The 12729-nt window shown below is 34.9% G+C and overlaps 1 pseudogene; it reads right to left on the bottom strand.

Annotated features, from left to right (window-relative positions):
* Positions 1-91: 91 nt before the first annotated feature.
* LOC139814906 (uncharacterized) lies at positions 92-3938 on the bottom strand (annotated as a pseudogene).
* Positions 3939-12729: the final 8791 nt, after the last annotated feature.

Raw genomic sequence — 12729 nt, 5'->3', positions numbered from 1 at the left:
AGACGAGATTTCTTAGGTTTTTTCATTTGCTTTCCTCAGTTGAGGAAATAAGGTGTCTTGTACCCAAACAATTTTTTTTTTTTGAGGTTATTAACTCCGGTTGAAGTTATAAACGCCTTCAGCCCCACCTTTGGGCTATATAGCGTAATTTAGTATGAATCTGTATTTTCTTCTGTCTATGTGATCCTGTTTTGCAAATCTCGTTATATAATTCTTCCAATCCGTTTAATGAAATTACTCCGATTTTAAACCAGTCTTCCCTCTTAATTAGTTCCACTATGTCCTCTGCTCCATAGATGTCGCGTTTCACCAATTCCTCGTTCATCACTTCCCTTTCCATATCGTACCTACTACACTGCCATATCACGTGTTTTATGTGTTGCCATTTATGTCTTAATTCCCTTTCATATCCGCAGTTGCATCTAAATATATCTATGTAGCCCTTTTTGCCAGAGACTCATTCAAGTTGTAATGGTTCGCTCTTATACGATTGATGAAAGAATAAAAATATCTCTCCGCTCTAATTTTTTTAAACTGTTACGTACTGAAATTTTATATATTAAAATTTCGACGATGCACTTTTGAACGCTTAGACGAGGCACGTTAGCTCGGAATTCCGAGGAGACGGTCGAGTCAACGTAAATGTTTAGATTATCTTATCGGAATCCGTTGAAGGGCTGGGGGCCAAATGGGCCCAAAACTACGCTTCTAGAATGTTCTAGAAGCTTCTAGAATACCTCCCCCCTTAAGACGCGTAGAAAAAGGCGGGAATCTCGCGCGGGAGATTCCGGTCTTTTTCGGGTATAAATAGGGCGGAAAAACGCCGCGAAGGGGCAGAAAGTTCCAAGCTTCGGCTCCTTACACATACTCCGGCTCTAACATTCCAATTGCTTAGCCATTCCTTCGGCTCTAGCATTCCAATTGCTTAGCCATTCCTTCAGCTCTAGCACTTCAATTGCTCAGCCATTCCTAAATCCTATATTCGACTGTACTTATAAATCCGAGCATTCGCGCTCGATCTTGGGACTTAGTCCCTGTACTCTTGTACCTTATAAGACCGCGCTTCACGCACGATTTGTACTGAGATTTTTAGAATAAAGGTAAGATAAGTTTGAAAAGGAACAAGTTTGAAAATCTGGAATCTTATCTCGTATTCTTAATCAATAATCGATCACTTCTAAGATTCGACTCGCGGTAGTCGCTGACAAAGCGTGGCGATCTGTGTTGGGGCGCTGACGAAGAGTGTGGCGATCCGGTACTTTCGCTGCCGAAAGCGTGGCGATTACGGGGTTGATTCTTGAGAGTCGTAATAATCACTATCACTTCTGGCATTCCGACTCGCAGTTTCCGCTGACAAAGCGTGGCGATCTGTGCTGGGGCGCTGACGAAGTGTGTGGCGATCCAGTACTTTTGCTGCCGAAAGCGTGGCGATTTCGGGGTTGGTTTCCAGAAAAGACAATAATCTCGATATATAAATTCCCGAAAATGAATTTGACCTTTACGCTGACGATCTGAGCGCTGACAAAGAGTGTGGCGAGCAGAGGGTGTGGCGGATTGGTTTTAGTGCGCTGCCGAAGAGTGTGGCGAGCTTAAAATTCATTTTTGTGAACGCGGCTGAATGACGAAGAAAGGAGGTAGGCGCGTTCGAATTAAACGAATCAGATTCCAGATCAAACAAGCAGTCATTTCTAATCAAGATCCTCTCCCCTTCCTCCAACAATTGCAACAACTAGAAAACGCACCTCCATTTAAACCTATTCCTGTCGATTTCGACGTTGATTATCCTAATTATAATCAAATAGATAAAACTGATCCTCGTTACCAAACGTATAAACTCAGATATTTTTTCGGTCCCAAATAATAAATATAATAATAATATCCTTCACACGACTTGTCCAAATCCTTGGTAAATTGCTTAAATGCATTGACCAAAAAAACGGACGAACAACGACAGTCAGAACGTGACAAAACCAAGGCTGCTTTTTATTTTTGTCATAGAAATTTCGGAAATAATCCTTGCCTTTATATAGACTTTCGCTAACTAGTTTATCCTGCGTGTTATTCCAGGCTTCTTCCTTAAATATGCTTCTTAAATCCGTTATTGGAACAGGAATGTTTGTCTCCGCAACTTCTGACGCACCTACTTTTGCTAATCTATCAGCAATCTCGTTTCCTGTATATCCTCTATGGGCTGGAATCCAACCGTAAATAATTGTCCAACCGAACTTAGTTTTTAACCTGAAGTGTCGTCTTCTGATGTTTAATATATAACTACTTTTATATACATCTAGCCTATTGTTTTTTATGGCTTTTAATACGCTCTGACAATATGACAAAATTAATATATGCTTGTTATTTCTTTCTCCTTGTTCTTGATCCTTTTCCAATTTTTTTAACGCAGTAGCTATTGCGAAGGCTTCCGCTGAAAATGACGAGCACATCTTCGGGAGACTAACATAAAAAGCCTGATCATTCTCTTCAAAAACCACGCTGGCTCCTATCGAAACCAAATCTTCTGATCTTGAGCCATCCGTATAGATGACCAAAGGGTTGTCCAACTTGTGTACATCGCAGAATTCTTCAATGAAATCCAGATCTTCTTTCCTATACCTCATATCTTCCAGGTTTCTTCTCTCCTTTTCTTTCCTTTTAGCACTGTGAGACCGTCCTATTTCCAGCTCTATTGTTATATCTTCCGTGAGATCTTCGTACTTCATATCCCATATTTCGAAATTACTCGTTGGTTGACCTATGTCTTTCGCTAATAAATTGACTCTATCCCCACGCTACTGAGATTAAACGTTTCTTTTTCTGCGGATATCGTAATTTATGCATCATTTCTTTGTTGCTCAGGTTACTTATACTCCTTTTAATATCTGGATTGCTATATTTTATAATCTTAGACCAGAAATTCTTGGCTAACATCATGGCTCTTTCACTTAATAAATCCACTTTGGCCTCTGCTACTAACACGTTTGTTGGTGTGCTATTCCTAAAGCCCATCGCGGTTCTTAATCCCAAGAACTGACCTCTTTCAAGGTTTAATCTTAATAAGGAGCTACTAGTAGGGGCATACACGAAACATCCGTAGTCTGAGACCGACCTTACTAAACTTTTATATAGCATATAAGTGCTGTGGTGCAATCCGCTCCCCTGGTGACACTGTTTAAATATTTTAAAATCGAATTGGCTTTTTCTATTTTGGCTCTTACGTCTTGAATGTGGCTTACAAATTTTAGCTGATTATCCATACGAACTCCGAGGAATCTGGATTCTTCTATATTTGGGATTACCGTGCCTTTTACTATAATGGAAGTATCGTCTACAAAGCCACTTTTCGAGAATTCCACCAGGGTTGTTTTTCTGGGCTCCAAGTATAATCCAATTAACTCAAGATTGCTTGCTATAATGTTAACAGCTTCTTCGATCTTCATCCTGTTTAGCTTCCTATCGAGACCCATCCTATACACCACGATATCATCGGCGAATTCTAATTCCATTACATCTTCATCCACATCCACGGTGATATCGTTAGTATTCAAAGCATACAGAATGGAGCTTAAGACTGCTCCTTGAGGTAGACCACACCTCGATATTCTTTTCAGAGTTTCTCTATTATTTATGATGTACTTGACTTCTCTTTCATCCAACCAGGTGTTGATAAACTTGAAGATCCTGCCAGGACAGTCCATCTTTCTCAGCTTGGCCTTTAAAATATGAAAAACTACGTTGTCGTACGCTGATGCTACATCAAGGAATGCCGCTAATACATATTCCTCACTGAGTAAAGCTGTCTTGATGTCCGAGGTAATCTTCACCAGGTTTTCAATACACGATCTGCCTCTTTGAAAACCATTTTGCATGGGATGTAATTTTTTCTCTTTCTCCGCCCACCATATAAGTCTTTCGTTAACTAGTCTCTCCATTAGTTTGCCCATACATGACGATAATGATATCGGCCTAACTTTATTTTTATTTACCTTATCGATGAATAAGACTTGATATTCTCTCCACTCGTGTGGAAAGCCTAATCCTAACCAGATATCGTTAAATAATCTTAGTAAGTATTGCATGGCGTTTTTTGGTAAATTCTTTATCATTTTATAATCCTGAGTCTTTTTTAATCATTCCGATTGCCCTGCACAATTCTGCCTCAGAAAATAACGAGTCTAATTCTGTTCCTTTTCTTTCATATGTATCATCCTCTACTGCCTTCCAAGATACTCCAAATGCTGACAATTTATCTATCTCTTCTCTTATGACCCCTTCTCTATCGCCTATCTGCCACTTATTCCAGTTTATTCTACTTCTAGCTTTCTTAAAAGTTCTCATCGTATTCCAAACGTAAGATATACTGGTAAATCTATTAATACTATTACAAAAATTTTTTTAATTTTCTCTCTTTTTTTCCTAAGTACTTTTCTTGTCAAAGCTACATGTTTTTTGTAATTTATAAATGAATGTAAAGTCTGAAGTTTCTTATATATTTTCAATTTCTTTTTTCGCGTTTCTAAAGCTTTTGTACATTCTGAATCCCACCATCTTACTTGTTTTTTAATCGATTTTCCTTGTTTTATTTCTGGATTAGTGGATTTTTCGAAAGTTTCTTTCCTGCCTGACGCTATATTCACCGCTCTTTTCATTTTGTCAGTAAACAAGGAGCACGGTCTTACATACAGGTCTCTCAACTCGTATGGTGGGGATGGTTCGCTTGGCGAAGCCGAAAAGTATGAGGTCGCTGCAATCGAGGAATGTTCTGTGAGAGCGAGAGAGCAATAGTAGCGCATAGCGCATACGTATTATATTGTAATCTAAGAATCCGTGGAATTTTCATAATACATTTACAATAAATAAATAAATAATATATATATATATATATATATATATATATATATATATATATATATATATATATATATATATATATATATATATATATTACCTGTAATTATTTCTTGATAAAGTCTTTTATCTTTATTCTCTCCGTTTCGAATTGTTCGGCTGTTAAGGTGATTGGGCCATCAGAGCATGTCAAAGAAAAAAATCCGAATTAAATATATGTTATAAAAAAACCTAAATACGCTTAAATTTGCAATTTTGAGAAGATCTGACGTCTAGTTTTTGAGATATTAAATCTCAAAGTTGGCATTTTTAACATAGGTTTTATGGGAAATTGTACCGGAAACATACAATTTTCGAGAATTTCACTCATTGTCTGTAAAGAAACAAGTTCAAAAAACTGAAAATAACATTATTTGATTCTTCTAGCACTTGTTAAGTATAAGACAAAACGACGTTGACGTGTAATAAAGCCAAAAATTCAATCAAAAGTTGATGAATCGTCGCGTTTCTTGTCGGCCTTTCGATCAGCTGTACGCGACGTGAACATGTGGCAACGCCGCGCCGTGTGGTGTTTTCTTTCCACAGCACTATTCTTTTACAAGCAAATCTCCCGTTATCGAAATTGTTTGTTACCTTCCATTATTTTTTAACATAAACACAATACATAACCTCACTCAAACACATGGTACTGGTATGATAGCTGCCTACAGCGAAGAGATGCAATGTCGCGACATTTCTCTTGTACGGATGTCAACTGAAGTCAAATCTTGAACTGTTTACATTTATCAGTAGATAAATTGATACGTAATCGAATGAAAAGTTACATTATAAAATCAGTAATTATACAAGTGTCTAGAATATATCCATAAAAATGGTTTTTCTTAAAATCAAATTTAGACCTTATATTGACTCATATGGTACATGGCCCAATCACCTTAAGTCTTTGTAGCGAGGATCAAGGAAGCTTGCAATTTGACGCACGCTGACTTTCTCGTTTGATTGTAATTCCATATCAAAGCGCCTAATCAGTGATTGACGTAATATTTGTTTGAATGTCGAAATATAGTCGTCGTCCAAAACGTCTTCTATCAGATGATTATCTATGATTCCTCGTATTACCGGACAAACCAAAAATATTGTGACTTCGGATGAAGAGCAAAATACAGTGGTTGCACATTGGAGAGGTTTCAGAAGCGTCACCAGTTTTTCTATAGTCAACCATTCAATTGCAGTGATTTCTAAGTTTTGAGCCTGCCTCGGTTTTGTTATAGATGTATCATTTAATACCGCCAAAATAGGAGTTCTATTTTTTTGTAAACGTTCACACATATAATAAGTTTTTTGTCCTCCGACGTTTTACAGTGTTTCCACACCCAACTTCTTTTAGGCATTATCTTCTAATTAAATAATGAGCACACAAATGATACACAAGCTTCGTATTCGTAGAAACGCTTTCCTTAGATGTTCAAACATATGTTTGAAAAAAAATATATATAAAAACAAACTCTGACAGAGGATATAGATTATTATTGTTATTGTAAATAGAGTTCTTAGTAAGAAGTTCATATTTCTGTCTGTTTTCATACATCGCCCAATATCGGTATTGTACCGTTATTGTACTGACATCGGTAGGAGTTACTCTCGAGAGCTCGAACATCTAAGGAAAGCGTTTCTACGAATACGAAGCTTGTGTATCATTTGTGTGCTCATTATTTAATTAGAAGATAATGCCTAAAAGAAGTTGGGTGTGGAAACACTGCAAAACGTCGAAGGACAAAAAATCTGCCTTCTGCAACATTTGCGATGCTTCCTTCGAATATTCAGGATCGACGAGTTCGTTAAATAAACATTTAAAGGCTATACATTGTATGATAAGGAATAAGAATGATCCGACAAATCGTAGCGAACAACTGCAGGATCATAGCGAGACTATAATAGGTAACTGTTAATATTTATTTGAAAATTGCATGTAAGAATTTAATATATATCGAAGCGTGATTATTTATTTAACGGCCTAATATAATCACGCTTCGATACATATTAAATTCTTACATGTGATTTTAAACACACACACACACACACACCCACACACACACACCAATATATATATGTGTATAGAAAAGAAATTGTTTGATAAAATGTGGCTGATAATTTATTTCGTTATTCGATTGTATTATTAATCATAGAGTATCATTAAATTTTATATATATTTACATGTTCTATATTTTATATTGTTTTTAATCTTGTATAAATAATTAGAAGCTAATTTATATAACGTTTCATACACAGAAATGATCTGGAAAAATCCTCTGACTCTTCAAATACAGATTCTTCCCCGTCTATAAATATAGATGATCCTTCGTTATCTTCAAATTATTCAAATACAGGTAAGATAAAGTAAGCTTTTTAAAATATTATTGTATTTAAAATAATATTTAAAAAATAATGCATGAATGCAATGTGTTATTTGTATTGTATATAAATGTATATACGTGTGTGTATAATATAGATGACATAAGACAGCCACGGCGTAAGAAAAAATATAAGAGAGATAATGCAGTATGCAGCGCAGATCGTCAAGAAGATATATCTAAATCGCTAACTTGTCTAATTATTACAAATCAATTGCCACTTTTATTTGTTGAAAGCAAAGGATTCCGAAATTTTATGGCTACTATAGTCCCTGGATATATGGTACCTGCAGCAAGAACAATTCTATCGCGATTGCAGTTAAATTATGATGAAATAAAAACATTCCTGCAGCACAAGATGCAACATCAAGGCGCCAATATATCATGCACCACGGATATTTGGACATCTCTCTCACAAGATTCTTTCTTATCCTGTACGGCACATTATATAGATAAAGAAAAATGGGAATTAAGTAGTCACACTTATGTACAATAGGATTAGAGGAACTACATACAGCTGAGAATATAGCTTTAGGACTAGAAATGATATTCTTCGATTGGAATTTAGAAGAACAAATTTTTGCCATAGTACACGACAATGCATCCAATATGATAAACGCTGCAGAAAATCTTCAAAATATAAATGAACATGTTAACTGTGCGGCTCATACCCTACAACTAGCTGTGAATGATGCATTACAATTAGAAAATATAGCATATGTTATACAGAAAGCACGGAAAATTGTTGGACATTTCAAACATTCTACATTAGCAATGCAAGAGGTACACAAAACTCAAATAAAATTCAATCTGCCGCAAGAGACATTAATTCAAAGCTGTCCTACAAGATGGGATTCCACTTATTATATGTGTGAACGTTTACAAAAAAATAGAACTCCTATTTTGGCGGTATTAAATGATACATCTATAACAAAACCGAGGCAGGCTCAAAACTTAGAAATCACTGCAATTGAATGGTTGACTATAGAAAAACTGGTGACGCTTCTGAAACCTCTCCAATGTGCAACCACCGTATTTTGCTCTTCATCCGAAGTCACAATATCTTTGGTTCGTCCGGTAATACGAGAAATCATAGATAATCATCTGATAGAGGACGTTTTGGACGACGACTATATTTCGACATTCAAACAAATATATTACGTCAATCACTGATTAGGCGCTTTGATATGGAATTACAATCAAACGAGAAAGTCAGCGTGCGTCAAATTGCAAGCTTCCTCGATCCTCGCTACAAAGACTTAACAGCCGAACAATTCGAAACGGAGAGAATAAAGATAAAAGACTTTATCAAGAAAGAATTACAGGTAATATATATATATATTGTTTTATACGTACATTATGTTTGCAATGAGTAAGATAACGAAAAGTAGAGTTACTATAAAGAAATAGACTGAATAAAATGAATATTTCACTTTTTACAGACGCTAGCTTCAACCGATATACCGGAGGAAAGAACTACACGTGTGGTTGGAAGTGCATTGGATTTTATTTTTAAAAAGAGTACTTCAAGTACACAAACTGACTGGCGAAAGCAACTTGACCATTATCAAATGGAGATAACCATTGATTATAATGACTCACCCCTCGAATGGTGGAAGGCAAGAGTTAATAAATATCCGACACTCGCCGAATTGGCGAGGAAATATTTAGCAATACCTGCAACATCCGCGAGTTCGGAAAGAGCATTTTCCTCAGCGGGCAATATTGTATCACGAAAACGTAACTGTTTAGCCCCGGAAAATGTAAATATTTTAGTTTTTTTGTACGAGAATAGGAAATATATATATAAAAAATAAAATTTATAATATTATACAGAGTGCTCCGGATTTTACCCGACAAACTGCGGGAGTATATTCTACAAGTGCAAATAAAAAAAAAATTTATATGAAGTTTGGCTAGAAATGCTTTATGACAAAGTTGTAAATAATTATTGAAACGGAACGTGAAATAGGTAAAAATTATTACCTATTTTGATGACTCTTATTTTTTAAAGTTCCCCATAAGTAAAAATCAAGAGCGTTAAATTTGGCGATCTCGCCAAATTTAAGTCAGAGGAGGTCAGAGAACCATTATTACCTATTTCATGTTCCGTTTCAATATTTGTTTATAACTTTGTTTATAATAAAGCATTTCTAGCCAAACTTCATATAATATTTTTTTCTTATTTTCACTTGTAGAATATGCTCCCGCAGTTTATCGGGTAAAACCCGGGGCGCTCTGTATAAAATAATGATAGTATTATATCATATATAATTATATTACTGGTTTTAGAAAGATATATATGCATGTAAAATAAGAAAATATATAAAATTACACGTAAAGCAATTTATAGAAATTTCAAATATAATTACACACATATACCTATTTATCCACATAATGTGTAATGCATATTTAACCTTCCGTGTACGTGGGTCTACGGCGTCCAAGCCAAAATAATATCTGCTCGTAACTGTAAAACTGGCAAGCCTGCCTCCATTTCTAAAAAAGTAAGTGAGAAAAGGGACTCAAGAGGGACCCAGAGCTGTTACGAAAAATCAATATATCGCCGAATACCGAGCAAGTCAAGTCTCGCACGGACATCTCAAACCCATGTATGCACTAGACGTAATATCTTTTTTGTAAGTAATAATTTTGCTAATATTATTGAAAGTTCATTAAAAATCAAATATTAAATAAACAAATGGTTATCAAAAAATTATAAAATTGTCAACTACAATGTAGACAGATGTTTTATAAATTTTTTCAGATTTTTTAAAATACTTTAAGGTAGGGAGCGTTGAACATGACAGACTCACGTATGCACTAAGAAGGTATCGAAAAAACGGAAGGTTAATATAAAAGCATTCTTTCATATATTTAATATATTCTTGAAGCGTGTGAGAATTTATATTTTATTACTTTGCGTATACGCGTCTCCGTGTAATACGCCGCGCAGATGTCTGTAGCATACGCTGTTATACCCGCCTCGATACGGATACCCGTACTGACGCGGGTATAACAAGTACCTGTATTGACACGGGTAGCGGGTACCCAAATCGATACGGGTACCCGCTACCCGAATTATCCGAATTACCCGGGTACCCGCGGAACCGGTCTAGATTCGTATACAACGGGTAACGGGCGAACGGGCGGGTACCCGGATACCCGATGCATATTTTACATAAAAGCAATGTCCGGCAATGTATATATTATATATATTAACAACTTCAGACACATTTCTTTATAAGGTGTAATTTTTTTCTGTTAAGATTAAGATGCGTAACACTACAAAAAGGCGTGATATCCGTACAAAATTACCTTTTTCAAAAAAAAGGTAAAAAAAGGCGCCAAGTACACGCATAGTAGTGTATATGTATTATGCTGTTACCTCGAAAAAAAAAACAAAGTGGTAGTATTATACCTCGAAATAACACCCTGTACATACTGTTTATAAAATGCGTAATACTACAAAAAGGCGTGATATCCGTACAAAATTACCTTTTTTAAAAAAAAGGTAAAGAAAGGCGCCAAGTACACGCATAGTAGTGTATATATTGTTACCTAAAAAAAAACAGTGGTAGTATTATACCTCAAAAAAATCTAAGTAACAAGTGGTAGACGTAATCTTTGTATCTTAAAAAATCTCGAAAAAACCTAAACAGTAGTATCTTTACCTCGAAAAAAAACAAAGTGGTAGTATTATACCTCGAAAAACCTAAGTAACAAGTGGTAGACGTAATCTTTGTATCTCCAAAAATTTCGAAAAAACCTAAGCAGTAGTATTTTTATTTCCAAAAAATTATAACTCAAGTGATACACATCACAAAATTACGTTACCTTATCAAAAATGAGTCGCGCTTCAAGTGATCTATTATTACAATTACAAAAAAGAAATGATATCTCTTTTTAAATTACAGCGCCAATTACAGAGAACATATTTTTCGAGAAACAAAGATTACGTCTACCACTTGTTACTTAGGTTTATTCGAGGTATAATATTACCACTGCTTTTCTTCGATTAGAATAAAAGATTGAATCATGAAGAATTACACAGAGGTAACGATACAAAATACAAATATTTTATTAAAATATTTAAACCCAACAAGGGAATACAAGGTATTTAAATACAAAGTTTATATATGTATTTTAAAAGATTTAATCGCATCGCAAAAAATTACAGAGGTAACAGTACAAAAAATAAAAATATTTTATAAAAATGCGTAAATTTTTCTTGTCAAAAAACTTGGCGCTGCTAGAGAGAGAAAGAGAGAGAGACCTTTTATCCTATACTTAATCATAAGCCGCATTATTCGAGAGAGAGAGAGACCTTTTACAAATGTAAATATTACTTATTCTATACTTATTCTATACCTACTTAATTCTAATCGCTTTAAAAATATAGACTTATCTTAACTTATCCTATACTTAATCATAAACCGCATTATTCACCGTCACACACACACACACACACACACACATCACCCACACACACACACATAACCCACATTCACTCGCTCGCACATACACAACAGGCTGACCTAATTTTGAGGTCTAGCAGCGCCAAGTTTTTTGACAAGAAAATTTTATGTATTTTACTAAAATATTTTTATTTTTTTGTACTGTTACCTCTGTAATTCTTTGCGATGCGATTAAATCTTTTAAAATACATATATAAACTTTGTATTTAAATACCTTGTATTCCCTTGTTGGGTTTAAATATTTTAATAAAATATTTGTATTTTGTACCGTTACCTCTGTGTAATTCTTCATGATTCAATCTTTTATTCTAATCGAAGAAAAGCAGTGGTAATATTATACCTCGAAAAAACCTAAGTAACAAGTGGTAGACGTAATCTTTGTATCTCGAAAAATAATGTTCTCTGTAATTGGCGCTGTAATTTAAAAAGAGATATCATTTCCTTTTTGTAATTGTAATAATAGATCACTTGAAGCGCGACTCATTTTTGATAAGGTAACGTAATTTTGTGATGTGTATCACTTGAGTTATAATTTTTTGGAAATAAAAATACTACTGCTTAGGTTTTTTCGAGATTTTTGGAGATACAAAGATTACGTCTACCACTTGTTACTTAGGTTTTTTCGAGGTAAAGATACTACTGCTTAGGTTTTTTCGAGATTTTTCGAAATACAAAGATTACGTCTACCACTTGTTACTTAAATTTTTTTGAGGTATAATACTACCACTGTTTTTTTTTAGGTAACAATATATACACTACTATGCGTGTACTTGGCGCCTTTCTTTACCTTTTTTTTAAAAAAGGTAATTTTGTACGGTCAGATTATACGTAAAGTGTGGCTTATCTTTATTTGTAACTCTATTGTACAATTTCACAGGACATCGAAAAAAAAAGAAACGTTTAGATATTCTATAATTTATGTGTAAACAATACAGAACTTATAAAGAATTGATACATGCGCACCTTCCTCAAGAGCCGAGACTCGAACCAGATCCGTG

The sequence above is a fragment of the Temnothorax longispinosus genome, chromosome 6, assembly GCF_030848805.1.
Source record: "Temnothorax longispinosus isolate EJ_2023e chromosome 6, Tlon_JGU_v1, whole genome shotgun sequence".
In the NCBI taxonomy this organism is placed as follows: Eukaryota; Metazoa; Arthropoda; class Insecta; order Hymenoptera; family Formicidae; genus Temnothorax; species Temnothorax longispinosus.
This window is presented reverse-complemented; position numbering and strand designations above follow the sequence as displayed.